Genomic DNA, 16,241 nt, shown 5'->3' on the forward strand with positions numbered 1-16,241 from the left:
TTCTTCTATCCTTGCTCTCTGGGGAGAGTGAGCTTATACTTAACTCAGTTCCTAGTAGGCAGTGGTTCTACCAAGTTCATGTCCAGATGTGACATGGCTTCCAGATGAGTCCTTGACCCTGCTATCACTAAGCTGGGTTGCAAAGGTCATTCCTCATGGTACTGATGCATAATTGGCTGCCTGTCCCAGACTCTGGAACCTCGGAATGCTGAAATGAGCTCCTGACTTTTCATGACTCACAAATCAAAGGCTCCCATCCCTTCATTTAGAAGAGAAAAAAAAGGTAAAGGACCAAGGGGCCATATAGCGTTAGAGGAAAGAAAATCTCTGATCTTACATCCTTATTTTTTACCACAATCAAACGCAGCCCAAGACAATGAGGTTAAAACACTAGGCTGGGCTTTTTGAAGGTACCCTCCAAGTCTAGCCATACATCAATCAAAAAAAAGTGGGGAGGGGTAATCTTCCTAATTACCTGGGTAGCAGACTGGAACCAGTAACAGAAGGCCTACTCATGCTCCATAGTCTGGCTCTCCCAGGCACTTCCTTCCATTCCCCATCACTAAGCTTCTCTCTTATGGGAGACTGACAAACACATTCATACACTGTGCCTTCTCCAGTCCCCATTACACTAACTTCCTTCCAGCTTTCCAAAAGACATGGTTGCCTCATTAATTTGGCCAGTTCTGCTCCTGACAATAATAATAACTTGCATTAGCATAGCACTTTATAGTTTACAAAAACATTTTCACCTACATCACTTCCTTTTACCCTCAGAATGACCCTGAGAGTAGGCAAAGAAAGTGAAATTTGCCTCATACCATAGATAAAGAGGGAAAGTGGTTTGCTCAAAGTGACATAGGTAGGAAGGAACACACTGGATTTGAACAAAACCTCTCTGGTTCTAAACCTGGAGTTCTTTCCACCACTCCACAACAAACGGACTTTTCAGAAATTTGAATGTGCTACATAAACGTGTGGCCAGTTACAATAGGTCATGTACAATAAATATAAGGCATCCCAAAAGTTTTAATGAAATTTTAAATTACAAAACACATTCAGATCACCCTGTATTTGCTGATCAGTTGCTTCCATCCTTAATTTTCATTGCCATTTTCTATGTAACACCATTTCATCCTTTGTACATTTTCTTGTATATGTGTTTCTGGAACGTATGGGCAGAAACAGAAAACTCCGAAGATCCATACCCTGCTGAGTAGAAAGAGGAGACCTGAGGCATTGTCCAATGATAAAAACCATAGTCATCATCAGACTTTCAGTAGAGGAGAAATAAGGTAAGGGGAGAATTCAATTAAATTCAATAAGCATTTATTAAGCACCTACTGTGTGCTAGGAACCATGCTAGGGTCTTGGGATGAAGAAGAGGAGAATAGTTGGTCCAGGTCCAGCTCTTAGGTCTAAATCAAGACCTTAGTGAGATGGAGAGAACAAGTGCCCCTATTTTCTATGGTCCCTGAGCATGTCATTCAACGTGCTTTCTAGAGGAAACTAAGTATGACACTCTCTGGTCTGTCTGCCACCTCTTCCCAGAGGCTGCCCCAGACCCAGTCCAGTTATAAACCAACTGATGGTTTTTCTTGCATTAATTATAGTATTAACTTTTGGAGTTGTCGGGCAGCAGTCCTCAGCCCTTTCTGAAACTCTCAGGCATATGACCATCTTCCAGGTGAAGGATTAGCCTATTAAGGAGGATTCTAGCAAGAATTTTGCCAGCAATGACTAAGAGAGAGATCCCCCTGTGATTGTTGCAGGACAATCTATTCCCTTTACCCTTACAGAGATGGACAATGGAGGCATCCTTGAACTCCTGGGGGATAACCTCCTCTTGCCATATAAAGTGGAAAATTTCAGTCAGCTTTTGTATGAGCAATGGTCCCCCTATCTTGTAAATCTCAGCTGGGATAGAACCAGCACCAGGTGCTTTGCCACATGAAAAGAGCCTAATGGTCCTCAAAACCTCTTCTTCAGTTGGAAGTTCAGCTAAGGAGAGATTGACTTCAACCTAAGGTAAACCGTCAATGGCCTCAGCATTGATTGATGATGGTCTTTTGAGAACACTATGGAAGTGTTCAGCCCGTCTCTCTAGGATCATGTCCTTATTACTGATCAATGTGGCTCCATCAGCACTGAGTAGTTGTGATGCACCATATCATAGAGAAATGCCATAAGCAGAACAGAGGTTTGTACACAACGTTTGTGGATCTGACCAAGGTCTTTGACACTGTTAGTTGTGAGGGCTTATGGAAAATTATGTCAAAATTTGGTTGCCCAGAGAAGTTCATCAGTATTGTACATCAATTTCATGATGGTATGTTTGCCCAGGTTCTGAATAATGGACAATGCTCTCGTGCCTTCCCAGTCACCAGTGGAGTAAAACAGGGCTGTATGCTTGCTCCCATGCTTTTTAGCATGATGTTTTCAGTCATGTTGACAAATGCTTTCAGTGAGGATGAACATGGCATCAGGGTCAACTACCATAATAATGATGGTAAGTTCTTCAATTTGAAAAGGCTATAAGCCAAGACCAAAGTGGAGGGAGTGTTGGTGCATGATTTTCTGTTTGCAGATGATTGTGCACTCAATGCAGCTTCTGAAGCTGAGATGCAACAAAGTATGGATCAATTCTCTGCTGCCTCTGCTAATTTTGGCCTAATAATTAATACCAAGGAAACACACGTGCTCCATCAGCCACCACCACACCATCCATATGTGGAACCATCAATTACAACAAATGGAGAAGTTTTGAATGCTGTGGGTAAGTTCACTTACCTTGGTAGTGTACTTTCCAGGGATGTACACATTGACAATCAGGTGGATGCACGCATTGCCAGAGTTGGCTCAGTGTTTGGGAGGCTCTGAAGAAAGGTTTGAGAGACAAGAGGTATTAGACTGATATTTAACAAAATAAATAAAAATAAAATAGACCATAGATAATGTTAGTATGTGGGTTTTTTTAAGTCATCATGCAGTCTGCAGGGATCCTTATTCAGGGTTTTGTGGTTCACTTTCTTTTTGAGTTTGACACTACTGCTGTAATTCAGTGGTTTATAACTGGCTGCAAACTGTTCTTTGGTTATTGTCATGTTAATTCATACTATTTGCACAAGACTAGAGCAGCATGTCTACCAGGAACCATATCCTTCTTCATAAGCCCTGTCATCCATCTTGGCCATGGGGTCACGGTTGAGAGGCAGAGTATTGCCATCATAAGTAATGCCAACATAAACTGCACCAGTGGTGGCTGCCTGGCACAAGATGGAAGCACACCAGCAGCAGCAGCAACAGCAGCGACTTGGCATAAAAAGGACAAGCCTTTGGTATTTATACAAACACATGCATTTTAATATGCGTCCTCCCTCCCTGTTCCTTCTGAAAGACATCCAAAAACTCTGTTGGAACTGAAAACACTTTATATTTATGTATCACCATTTATGCAGGGAACTCAAAGTGCTCGCCAAATCTTATCTCATTAGTTCTCACAACAACCCTGAGGGAAGGAGCTGGCAAGCATTCTTAGCCTCAAGTTACAGGTAAGGAAACTGAGGCACAGAAAGGGAAATATGCTCATGCTAGAGTCACTCTGCAAGTACCTGGAGGAGGAGAGGTTACTTCAAGAGAAAATAAACCGTAAAAAAGTTCAGGTACTTCTCTTTCTTTCAGATAGATTCTTCCTATCATCTAAGAATATCAAGGTGAGGACTTGTAATTTTCTTGATTTTGTAAAAAGTACATATATGTATATGCATTGTATGTATATTAAACACTTTAATGTAATGAGTAGCATTCAAAGGAGTCCTCTACAGTTTTTGCTTAGTTTTCTATTGCACAGAAAAATTTAGATTGAATACTCTTTATTTTGTAAATACACAGTTAGACATTTACAAAACCAGAATGTATAATGAAAGCCTTGTGTGATTTCCTTGATGATCTGTTCAAGAACAGGTGACCTCTGCAGAGATTAATGTCGACTTCCTCATCTAACAAACCTTAGGGGAGGGTGAGTCAGTTAGATCCCATGGAACAGGGAAAAATTTAAACCAGTCTGTTTTTCATGAATTGCTAGAGAATGGACACAAAACAAGGGGAATCCATAGAAAAGGAGAATATTTTTCAGAAATTCATAGCACCATTGAATTGTCAAGAAGAAGTCTATAACAGCCAGCATATCCATCAGTATCCCTGCAAGGTCAGGAGAGGTAGAGAAAGACTCTTAAAAAGTGGACCCAGCCTCCCTTGTAAGAAATATAGGAAGACATAGACAAAAGTCACACACAATGAGAGGGCGTGGATGGGTGCTATCTGATTCACTGGAGATAGTACCCACATAGATGAGATTAAGAAACAGCTCCATCAAAATATCAAAGAAAAAAAATTACTCAAAGGACTTGATGACCTTTGTGACTAAAACTCAAGCAATGCCACCATATTGGAGCATGCCAGCTGAATCTAGATGCAATTCCATTGTAGCAGCAGAGTTTAGTGACCTTGGATCTGGTTTGGAGCTACCTCCCACACCCACCCCATTCACAACTCCTAACCTTTTCTCATTTACTCATGTTAGAAAACCAGGTAAGAAGGTTGGAGTAGTTTTACCTACAGGGCTAAGTGACTTGCCCAGGGTCACACACACTTGAACTCATATCTTCCTGACTCCAGGACTGGTTCTCTATCCACTGTGACACCTAGCTGTCCCTTGCCTACTCTTAAGAACAGGGCTAATACACAGCATTTGAGGACTGTTTCTGATAGACTTAGACTTTCACAGCTATGCAGGGACCTAAAACATTCCCAAAGGACTCTTGATGCAAAATGCCATCCACATCCAGAGATGGAACTATGGAATTGAAATGCAGAATGAAGCAGACTATTTTCTCTTGTGTTATGTTTTGGTTTTTCTCATGGTTTCTCCTATTTGTTTTAATTCTTCTATGCAATATGACTAATGTGAAAATGTGTTTAATAGGAATGTATGTGTAGAACCCATGTAGGACTGCATGCCATCTAGGGGAGAAAGGGTGAGGGGGGGAGAAAATTTAAAACTTATGGAAGTGATTGTTGTAAACTGAACACAAATAAATTAATTTAAAAAAAGAATAGGGCTGATAAAAATGCTTATTGGTTGACAGACCAAATCTTAAATGAAGTAGATAAAACATAATGTAATATAACTTTTTTTGGACATGGCCAACACAAAAGTTTGTCTTTCTTGACTATACATGTTTGTAATAAAGGCTTTGGGTTTTTTGCTTTCTCAAGTTGGAGGGTAGAAATGAGAAGAAAAGAAGGCAGATTTTGTAAAAGTTGAAATTTAATTTTATAAAAGCCCTCCCCCCATTGTAATGTAATATATGAGTGTGGCTATTTATATATAATATGTGTGAGTATTTTATAGATGATATGGACAGATATGTTATGTCAGACCTAAAGGTCTGACCCTCCTCTGGAAAGACAGGAAGCAAGGTCTAGGATTGCTGAGACAGATTGGTCTCCATGAGGGGTATCAGTAGCAGTGTGCTAGTCAATGTTTGACAACCAGTTCTCTGAAACAACATATATACAAAATCCTTTTTTTTTTTTTTTTGGTATTTAATTTTTTTTCCATTTGCATGTAAAGATAATTCTCAACATTCATTCTTGTAAGATTTTGGGTTCCAAATTTTTCTCCCTTCTTCCTTTCTTTCACTCCCCATCCCTCAAGATGGCAAACAGTCTCATATTATACATGTACAATCATGTTAAACATATTTCCACATTAGTCATTTTGTGAAAGAATCATAACAACAGGGAAAAACCACGAGAAAGAAAAACAAACCAAAAAAAAAGAGAGAAAATAGTATATGTTTTGATCTGCATTCAGACTCCATAGTTCTTTCTCTGGATGTGGATAGCATTTTCCATCATGAGCCTTCTGGAGTTGTCTTAGATCCTTGCATTACTGAGAAGAGTTAAGTCTATCATAGTTGGTCATCACACAATGTGGCTGTTACTTGTGCAGTTTTCTCCTGATTCTGCTTACTTCTCTCAGTATCAGTTCACTTAAGTCTTTCCAGGTTTTTCTGAAATTCACCTGCTCATCATTCTTATAGAACAATAGTATTCTATTATATTCATATACCATAACTGGTTCAGCCATTCCCCAATGTATGGGCATTCCTTTCATTTCCAATTCTTTGCCACCACATAAAGAGCTGCTATAAATATTTTTTGTACACATGGGTCATTTTCCTTTTTTTATGATCTCTTTGGGACACAGACATAGAAGTAGTACTGCTGGATCAAAGGGTATGCACAATTTTATAGTCCTTTTTGGCATAGTTCCAAATTGCTCTCCAGAATGGTTGGATCAGTTCACAACTCCACCAACAATGTGTTAGTGTTCCAATTACAAAATCCTTTTAAGTTAACCTGCATCATTAGCAATTTCTACATCACTTTCTTAAGTCCAGACAATCGACAAAACAAGAAATCAAGCCCTGATTTATAAAGTTTTCTAATTTCCAATATGTAAATGCTCATGCTGAAAATTTAACAATTGATTCTCAGGAGCCAGTTCGAGTTGACTCCAGCAATCCTATGCTTAGTAGGGTAGACTTATCTAATTACCATCTCTCAAATATCTCTAGTTTAGGGGAATGATGTTTAGGCATTCAGAAGGAAAACCACTTCCCTGACTACTTGTTTCTCCATGTGTGTCTGCTAAGCCTCTCTCCAAAGTCTCTGTCCTGCCACTGGACTCTAATGAATCTGCCCTGAGTCCCAGCTGAAGACTCTTTGCTGATGTACCCTGTAGCTTTTCCATGTTTCTGGTCCTTTCTATATACATCTTTTTCTCCTCATTGGTAGAGGAAGACTTTTGTCAAAATTAACCAGCATGGAATTATAAGGGACTTTGCCAAGGAAAACATATTGTGTAGCATGAATTTTTGGTAGCAATAGAACTTCACTACTTCAGAAGCTTTGGTGTGGATATTATCTCTACCAGTGCAGAGTAAGGCTCCTCCATACCTTTTTACATTAGAGCCACTATTACTCTCAAATGTTAGCGGCTGACCTCCTAGCAATGAGCTTCTCTAGGTTTTACTAGACTAGCCCTCAAGTGACAGACACACAGGCTCTGGGCATTTTCACTAATTGTTCTCCATGCCAGGAAATCTCCTCCTCATCAACACCTCCTGGCTTCTCTGGCTTCTTTCCAATTTCTATAGAAAACCTTTCCCAATCCCTCTTAATTCTAGTACCTTCCTTCTTTTAATTATCTCCTATTTATCCCGTCTATATATCCATTTACATATGGTCTCCCCCATTAGATTGTGAGCTCCTCCTCAAGGGCAGAGGCTGGCTTTTGCCTTTCTTTGCATCCCCAGTGATTTAGCACAGTGCCTGACACATAGGAGGCTCTTAGTAAATGTTAATCAACGGACTGACTCCATCTCCAGATCCCTTGCTTAAATATTTTCAGCTTGCTAGGGGCTCCCTGAGCTTGCTTTTAACTGGCATAACCTCTGAGAACCCAGAGTCACCTTCATCCGTGGTGAAGTATCAGACTGGGACCTCAATGGAAGAATGAATAATAACTAACTGGTATTAAATGTCCACAGTAGCAGGCTTACTTCATCTCTGGTCCTGTTTTCACATTAGATATAGCATGTGAAATTTTCTCCATAAAACCCAATTTTCAATTGATTTCGTCATATGTTTATATGAGGAAGAAAGTTGGCTACCCTACCAAGAACCAGAGCTACTTCTTGCTGTGTCCTGCCTAATTCTGGAAATGGCAAAGGGAAAAGAGAAGAGGAGGTGGAGGCATGAAGGGAATGTTCATGCTCTGGTGTTTTCAGATCAGCCAATTTGCCCAAGCAAAATTCAAAATATGAATTTAACCTATGCGATAGCAAAGGTGACTGCTGTGAATTCTACTGACATATGTGAGGGGTGCCATGTACAACTGCATGACCTGTCCTTTCCTCTTTCAATTTCACAAATGTGTATTAGGCACTTACTGCATGCAAGGTACCATCAGGCAGGAGATACAAAGCCAAAAAAAAAAAAATCAGTGAAAGCATCCATCTCCAAGGAGCTATATGCTTCTCCTCATTTATGCCCAGGTTTTTTTTCCCATCATTCCTTCCCCTCTTCCTCTTTGATCTGCTCCAATCCCCACCTTATAGAACCTCCAGCCTATTTAGATTCCCTCCCCAAGAGGGACCCCACCTCCAAGTTTCATGCCTGGGCTTTTTCCCCAAGACTTCTCCATCCCTTCACCCATCTCATTATTCTTCCTCTTTTCCCTTCACCCTTTTCCAACTCCTTATGCTGTCAGCCCCCTGAGAACATAAGCTCCCTAAGGGCAGAGATTGACTCTTTTTCTTGTATTTGTACCTCCAGCACTTAGCACAGCATCCAGAACAAAGTTAAGTGCTTAATCTAAGTTTTATTTATTTATCTAAAGGTGAATCAGAGAATATTCTCTGGGACTGATTTCTGTAATATCCCTCATCCTTCGATGAAGGAGCATTTTTTATTTATTACATTCCCAATCAGTTTGGTTGGACCCCATTGACTTGACATGGTTTTTGGGGTTATGCCATATTTACATATCATCTTCAAGGCTGAGCTGAATTCCACACATCCACTCCATAGAAAATAATGCTGCTCCCCACAGGCTTCCAGGCATTAACCCATGGGGAGCCCCCATGAAGGATTCAGCACTCTGCTCTGGCCTCCCAGTCAACAATCACAATGAACCCCCTCCTGAAACTCCTGAGGCCAATTTCCCCTTATTTTTGAACTTGAAACAGTTAAGATAAATAAACCAGCTTCTACTTGACTGTGTCATAAACAAAAGGAACAGATGGCGGGGAGAGATTGAGTGACATCTCTAAAGTCTGTTACAAACACACTTCACCCCCTTTCAGGGGGTAGCGCCCTGTAGTACCCTGTCTAAGGGAGGATGTTTGACTTGTTTTACTCTTCATTTCCAGGAATTCCAAAAACTCCTTTTCTTTGGCTATAGTTGCCATGGACAGGATGTGATCTGTTGAGCGAGTTCTTTCCAGCAAGACTCCTTTGATGTTAGAGAGAAAATCAGGATCATGGTCTGAGGAGCAAGTTCACAGGGCAACTTAGCACCAAAAGTGAGCATGGCTCTGCCCCATCTCCTTTGAGTCCATAAGGAGGTCCAGGATGGAGTATGAGACATTGTCCTGTGTGGAATGCGATGCAACAAGTCATGAGATCTCATCAAGGAGAATGACAGAAAGAACTGAATGTCCTAGTGTGTGGCTCATGAAACTTCTCTATAGCAGAATCCAAAATTCTCTCTTAATTTGAGGAAATGGAAACTTGCTATTAAAAAAATAATAATAAAACCACAAAGAAGCTGACATTTATTTGGGGGTTTCCCAAAAGTTTTAGTGGAGGTTATCTTATAGAGTACTCTTTTTTTCTTTTCTTTTAAATTATATTTCTTTTCTTTTTAATTTATGGAATACAACGAACATTTCCCTAATATAACTTAAGAAGATGATTACACATGATTGCGAATCTATTATGTATAACTTCTATTCCTTTTAAATATATAATAAAGTTATCATGTAAATTTCCTTTTTTCCCTTTTTTTTCTCTCTTCCCCCACCCCACCCTAGAAATGTCTACAACTAGACACAAACAGGCACATATATTGTAAAATCATTCTTTCCATATTTCTAGTAATCAGTTCTTTCTCTGGATGCAGATGTCTTCCTTCATATGTCCTTTGTAGTTAATTTGGGTATTTATAATAGTGGAAATTACTTACTGGCTCCAAGTTATTCTTAATACAATGTTGCTATTATTGTATACAACACTCCTTGGTTTTGCTCATTTCACTCTTCATCTTTACATCTGTTCTCATGTTTCAGCTTCATAACAGCCCTGCTAAGTGCTATTAGCACTCCCATTTTACAATCATCAAGACAGGCTCAGGGGTAAGGTGACTTGACTCACAGTTAATAGGGGTCAGAGGTGGGGCCCATCAGAGGTGTTAGAGGTGGGATAAAGACTTTAGCACTTGGGACGGCTTCTAAGATGGGCATGCTTGGATGTATCTGTAGCTTTCCATAGTCCCTAAGACTGGTAAGGGATAAAGCAGAAAAGGACATAATATAGCTACTATAAGAAATATCCTTGAGACTCTAAATACCTCCTGGCCCAGAGAAACTATCATGGAGTAGAACAGCTCAGTGCCAAGACCTTTGGGAGTTTTATCCTCTGGATGTAATAACTTCCTCAGAAAAGCAAGCCCAGAATCTTCTCAAGGCTTGAGGATCAAGCTAAATCTCTCCTGGAAGCCCTTTGAGCCTCTGAAGACCTGTCTAGATTTGTCCTGGCTCAGCCTCCCAGGGTGGGATAGAGTTTGGGACACAGTTCTACTATGACCCTCAGGATGAATGGGCAGTAAAATGTTTATGATGGGTTTGCTCAGCATTCACTTCAGGGTAGAAAGTGCTGAACAATAAAACGGCCATAAAAATAAACTTTTTTTAAAAAGGATTTTTTTGCTGGCTCAGGAACCAGAAGAGATAGCAAGCGAACTCAAAGGCTAACCAACATCCTGAGGTCCTGCTCAGGTTAATGATTTTATTACGCTCATCATGTTCTCCACCAAATTTATTTTGGAATCACATTTTATGTAGCCAGCATTTCTGAGAGTTTTGGCTTATTTCTTAATTATTATTACATCTATTATCATTGTGATTATATCTCTGAGAGTTTTAGTTTATTACTATCATTATCACTTCCTATCATATGGCATTGACAGTGCTTTATACATTTCAACGGCCTTTCCAATGCATTATCTTTTGATCTCTGCAGAGCCCTTTCAAGGGGATCATTATCATCATCATCACCTTTATTCTCATTATGCATTGATGAAACTGGAGCACAGCTACACAAAATGATATTCCCAAACTCATTTGGTCTATCAGTGGTGAAGCCTGAATTAGAACTCACATCTTTTAGTTCAATGATGAAAAATACTGGATATTTTCTCACTGTGCTCCTTTGTTCATGCCATACGCTCTTCATGGAATGTTCTCCCCACTATCTTTATCTGTTGAAATCCTAGCCATTCTTCAAGGCCTACTACAGGTGTCACCTCTTCCATGATGACCCTCCTTCCTCCTTCACGAACTGTTTGTAGAATTTATATGGCTCTTATCAGAGGCCCAAAGAGGTTGCCTGACTTGCCAAAAGTCAACGGAGGTAGAAATGAGAAGAGCCAAGATTCGAACCCGGGCCCTCTGACTTCAGACACAGAATACCTTTCCTACTGTACTATAAAGCTGGAATTTGTCCAGAGATGAGAAATATACTAATGACTTCCTGAAAGAGAGATGATGAACTAGAGTGGTGGGTAAGATATTTTTTGGATACAGCTAATGTATAGGTTTGTTTTGCATGGCCATGTTTATTGATTATAAAAGAGGGTTCTTTGCCATTCCCTATGTGTGTCCATTGTGAGAATTGGTATTAGGTGGGAAAGGGGTCAAGTCTCGAATATAGAGTTTGGGGTCCTGCTTCCCTCCCCGAAATAACAAAGTGATCAAGCGTTAGATGGAACTCAATTGTATCCTCAAGGAACAATATTTAAGGGAGTGTATAGATTTAGTTCTAGCCTAGTATCCCCTCTCTCTGCGGAGAACAAAGTAGTTTCTGGTCCCAATATCCTGCTTACTCTCCTGCAAAGAATGAAAGTCTCCCTTTGAGAAGTTAGGGTATTAGAGGTTGTAGATGTCTCTTCTACTTCCTTCTACTCCCTTGCACCATGTGGAGCCTCTCCATACAAGTGGAGGGACCACTTTTCTGACTTGTGATAATGAGGAAAAGTTTGACAAAAACAAGACCTTGTTTTAGGAGCAGTGGAAGGGGACTAGGGAAGAGAGGCAGAGAAACATGAATGGATAATGAAGAATCTTCTTGACCCTAAAAAGTCTGAGGAGGATGCTGGAGACAAGACCAGAAAGCAGGTTTGTTCCATACTCTTTTGGGAATATACTCAGCTTATCTACACTCATCTATTAAGGTATTAAACCCCAAAGATGATTCTAAACTCAGAGAAAGCCTTATTGTTGTTGGCTGAGCCTATACAACTAAGACAAGGGCTGTGGAAGGAAGGGAGGAAGATGGATCATTTCCTTCTGCTCAACACAATGAGGAGGCAGCTAGGTAGCTCAGTGCACAGAATGCCAGGCCTGGAATCAGAAAGACCTAAGTTCAAATAAATAACCCTCAAAAGCAGAATAATAGCAAACATTTCCGTGCCCCTGGGCAAGTCTCTTAATCCTATTTTGCCTCAGTTTTCACATCCATAAAATGAACCGGAGGGAGGAAATGACAAATCACTTCAGTATCTTTGCCAAGAAAATTTCATGGACTATGGTCCATGGAGTCATGAAGAGCTGGACATTATTGAATGACTGAACAACAACAGACACAATGGATAGTGTATGAAGGTCTAGAAAAGAAGGAAGGGAGAATGAGAGAAAGCAGGGAAAGACCATCCAGACTTTGGAGAGGTTAAAAGACTTCCTTTCCCAGAATGCCTAGGGAAATAACTTCCCTCATACAAAGAAGAAAAAACTGGCACAACACTACTCATAATCAATCAATCTGCCTTGAAACACTCATCCACTTGGAGATAAATCTATCTACCTGAAAAACTCACCCATAGGATTAAGAAATTGTTGAGATTCCAGGGTCAGTTATATTTTGTAAGATAACATTTGTCATCATGGAGAAAACTAGTGTTTCTAACCACCCTTCCGGATGGGCAGTTTGAGTTAGTTAATGGTGACTCAACTCTGTTAATCCATCAGGCTTTGCTAATCTGGATCAAAGCACCCAGACTGTCTTCTGTTCCACTTTAGTGTCAACCACCAGCTGGGTTGTTCTGGCTTTATAGTCTGAGCTTTAATACAGGTCAAGCTAAGGGCAAGGAATCTTTTAATTTGGGGTAGCAGAGTCTCTCTGTGGCTATTCTCAAAATTCATTTGTTCTTTGCCTGTGGGTCAGTTGCTCTGTGACCATGTAATTCTCCAGCCTTCCAATAGCCCTTTGAGGCCAACCAGACTAGGAAAAGAATGGCTGGAAGTGTTCAGCTAAGAAGCCTAGTAATATGTTCTAAAAAGCGCCAAAGGGACTTTTCTCAACAAGTTTGATGAGTTGAGCAATTGTTTTGTCGTTTAGTTGTTTTTCAGTCAAGTCTGATTCCTTGTGACCCTGTTTGGCTTTTTTTTGGGTGGGGGAGTTTGCCATCTTCTTCTCCAGTTCATTTTACAGATGAGAAAACTGAGGCAAACGGGGTGAAGTGTCTTTCCCAGGGTCACACAGGTAGTAAGTATCTGAGGCTGGATTTGAACTTGGGAAGATGAATCTTCCTGGGGGCTCTATCAGCTGCCCCACCTGGTTGCCCTTGAACAATTTAGTAAGGTATTATTTCCTCTGGTGGATCAGGATTCAGAGGACCTGGGCTCAAATGTCAGCTCTGCCACTTACTATCTGAGTTACTTTTGCTTGGTGCTGCCTTCCTCACCAGCAGAGTTGTTAATTGAATTAAATGACCCATGCTTTCCTGTCTGGTTCTGAATCTATGATTTTATAAATGTAGAACTTATTTACAAACTTTCTTAGATTGCAGGGCTAAGCAAGGAAAGCCCTTTCTAGGGAGAATCAATTTCCTCCTTGAAAATGAATGCTATTTGCCTATGTTACTGCTCACCTGAAACCCAGAAGAATCCCCACACCACAAAAAAAACAAAGAGCCAGGAGGGGCCAGAAAACTCACCAGTCACTCCTCCCCTATTTCTCCCCCACGTTTCAGCCATTAACAAACAATAACTCCACTGCCGTTTTTAAAGCTTCAAGCTCCTGCTCTCCGCCTATAGCAATTAAATCCCTGCCAGTTAAAAGGCCAGAGAGGACAGGTGTTTCTGACCTGCTTTCTTTCATGAAAGGTGCCAGGCTGACTATCCCATAGACCGCAAACATCTTTGTTTGCTTCCCAGTGGGGCCATTAGCTAGTTTGCAGGTCGGAGCTCTCCCCGTCTCCGCCCCTAACTGTCTGGATTGCCTGTGCTGGGCCCTGCTGCTTGACCTCAGGGCTGATCCTGGAGGCAGGCAGCCTAGTTCTCCGGGCTAATTCCTTCATTCCTCTAGGACTTGGAGTGGGGTGCCCAGATCCAACTAAGGAAGCCAATTTCCCTAAGGAACAGTCCACCCCAGGATTTACAGAAAATTCTTGATTTCAAGATAATGAACACTCCTAGGCTCCCAGGCACTTTTCTACTTTCCAGTTCCCTCCTTCTCTCCATAAAGGACCCCATCCCCTCCTGAAGGTGTCTGAATGTGCCTTGATCTTTGGAGCCAAGTGTCCCATGCTGGCTCTTGGCCACCTAGAATTGTTATTATCATTCCCTCCTCTACAACCAATATTCCTTATGGCTAATATTTGTTAGTGATCTCATCTTTAAAAAAATACTAAAAATTCTTTTTAAATGCATTTGATCTTCAAAATACCCCTCATAGAAATAATTGAAGGAGTCTTAATGCAGATCAAAGCATAATATATTCACTTTGAGGGGGTGGGTTGGTGGTTTTTTCCTTTTGTTCTGATGTTTCTTTCATATGACTAAAGTAGAAGTATGATATACATTATTGCATGTGTCTAACCTGTATCAGTTTACTTGCCTTGTTAGGGAGAGCAGAGAGGAGGTAAGGGAGAAAAATTTGGAACCCAAAATCTTTCAAAAAATGAATGTTGAAAAGTGTCTTGGTTTGTTATAAAAAAATAAAATGGGGGCGGAGCCAAGATGGAGGAGTAGAAAGACTCACATACACATAGCTCCGAACCCACAACCCATAGAACATCTACAAAGAAGTAACTCATGGCGAATTCTGCACCCAGAGGCCACAGAACGTTAGAGCGAGGGAGATTTCTGTTCCTGAGAGACCTGCAAACCTCTTGCAAAAGGTCCTTTGCGCCGCAGACTGGGCGCCGGGACTGGGAGCTGAGTACAGCCCTGCCGCGGCCGCGGCACCAAGAGGAAAAGATCCGAGCGGGCTTCAGGGATGGGATCTCCAGCGGCCACGTGGGTCCCTCCACCCACAGGTGACAGGGGTCGGTGAGAGGGTCTCTTTGGCGGGTCGAGAAGGGAGTGGGGTACCCCCATAACTCAGGTCCCCTCGGGAGGCAACAGCGGAGGCGGGAGCAGACCGGGGCTCCCCAAGGAGGCAGGAGCCTGGATCCATTGTTGAAGGTCTCCGCATAAACCCCCTGAGGGAACTGAGCCCTTGAGGCAGCCCTGCCCCCACCCCAGCACCTGAACTTAATCTCACACTGAATAGCAGCCCTGCCCCCCCCAAAGCACTGAGGCTGGGAAGCAGCATTTGATTCTCAGACCCCAAGCGCGGGCTGGGAGGATCCGGAGGCAAGGTGGGTGTGAGGAGAATATTCAGAGCTCAAGTCACTGGCTGGGAAAATGCCCAGAAAAGGGAAAAAAACCAAGACTATTGAGGGTTACTTTCTTGGCGAGCAGGTTTCTCCTCCCCTCCCTTCTGATGAGAAAGAGCAGTGCTCACCATCAGGGGAAGACACGGAAGTCAGTGCTTCTAAATCCCAGCCCACTCAATGGGATCAGTTCTGGGAAAAGGTCTTAAAGAGCCCAAACAATTTTCAAAATCATGATAGAGAGGTGGAGGAAAAACTGGGAAGAGTAATAAAAGACTTGCAAGCAAAGTATGAACAACAAATCAGCACCCTGCTAAAGGAGACCCAAAAAAATGCTGAAGAAAATAACACCCTGAAAAATAGGCTAACTCAATTGGCAAAGGAGGTGCAAGAAGCCAAGGAGGAGAAGAATGCTTTCAAAAGCAGAATTAGCCAAATGGAAAAGGAGATTCAAAAGCTCACTGAAGAAAATAATTCTTTCAAAATTAGAATGGAACAGATAGAGGCTAATGACATTATGAGAAACCAAGAAATCACAAAACAAAACCAAAAGAATGAAAAAATGGAAGATAATGTGAAATATCTCATTGGAAAAACAACTGACCTGGAGAATAAATCCAGGAGAGACAATTTAAAAATTATGGGCCTACCTGAAAGCCAGGATCAAAAAAAGAGCCTAGACATCATCTTTCATGAAATTATCAAGGAAAACTGCCCTGAGATTCTAGAACCAGAG

The sequence above is a fragment of the Notamacropus eugenii genome, chromosome 6 (assembly GCF_028372415.1).
Source record: "Notamacropus eugenii isolate mMacEug1 chromosome 6, mMacEug1.pri_v2, whole genome shotgun sequence".
In the NCBI taxonomy this organism is placed as follows: domain Eukaryota; kingdom Metazoa; phylum Chordata; class Mammalia; order Diprotodontia; family Macropodidae; genus Notamacropus; species Notamacropus eugenii.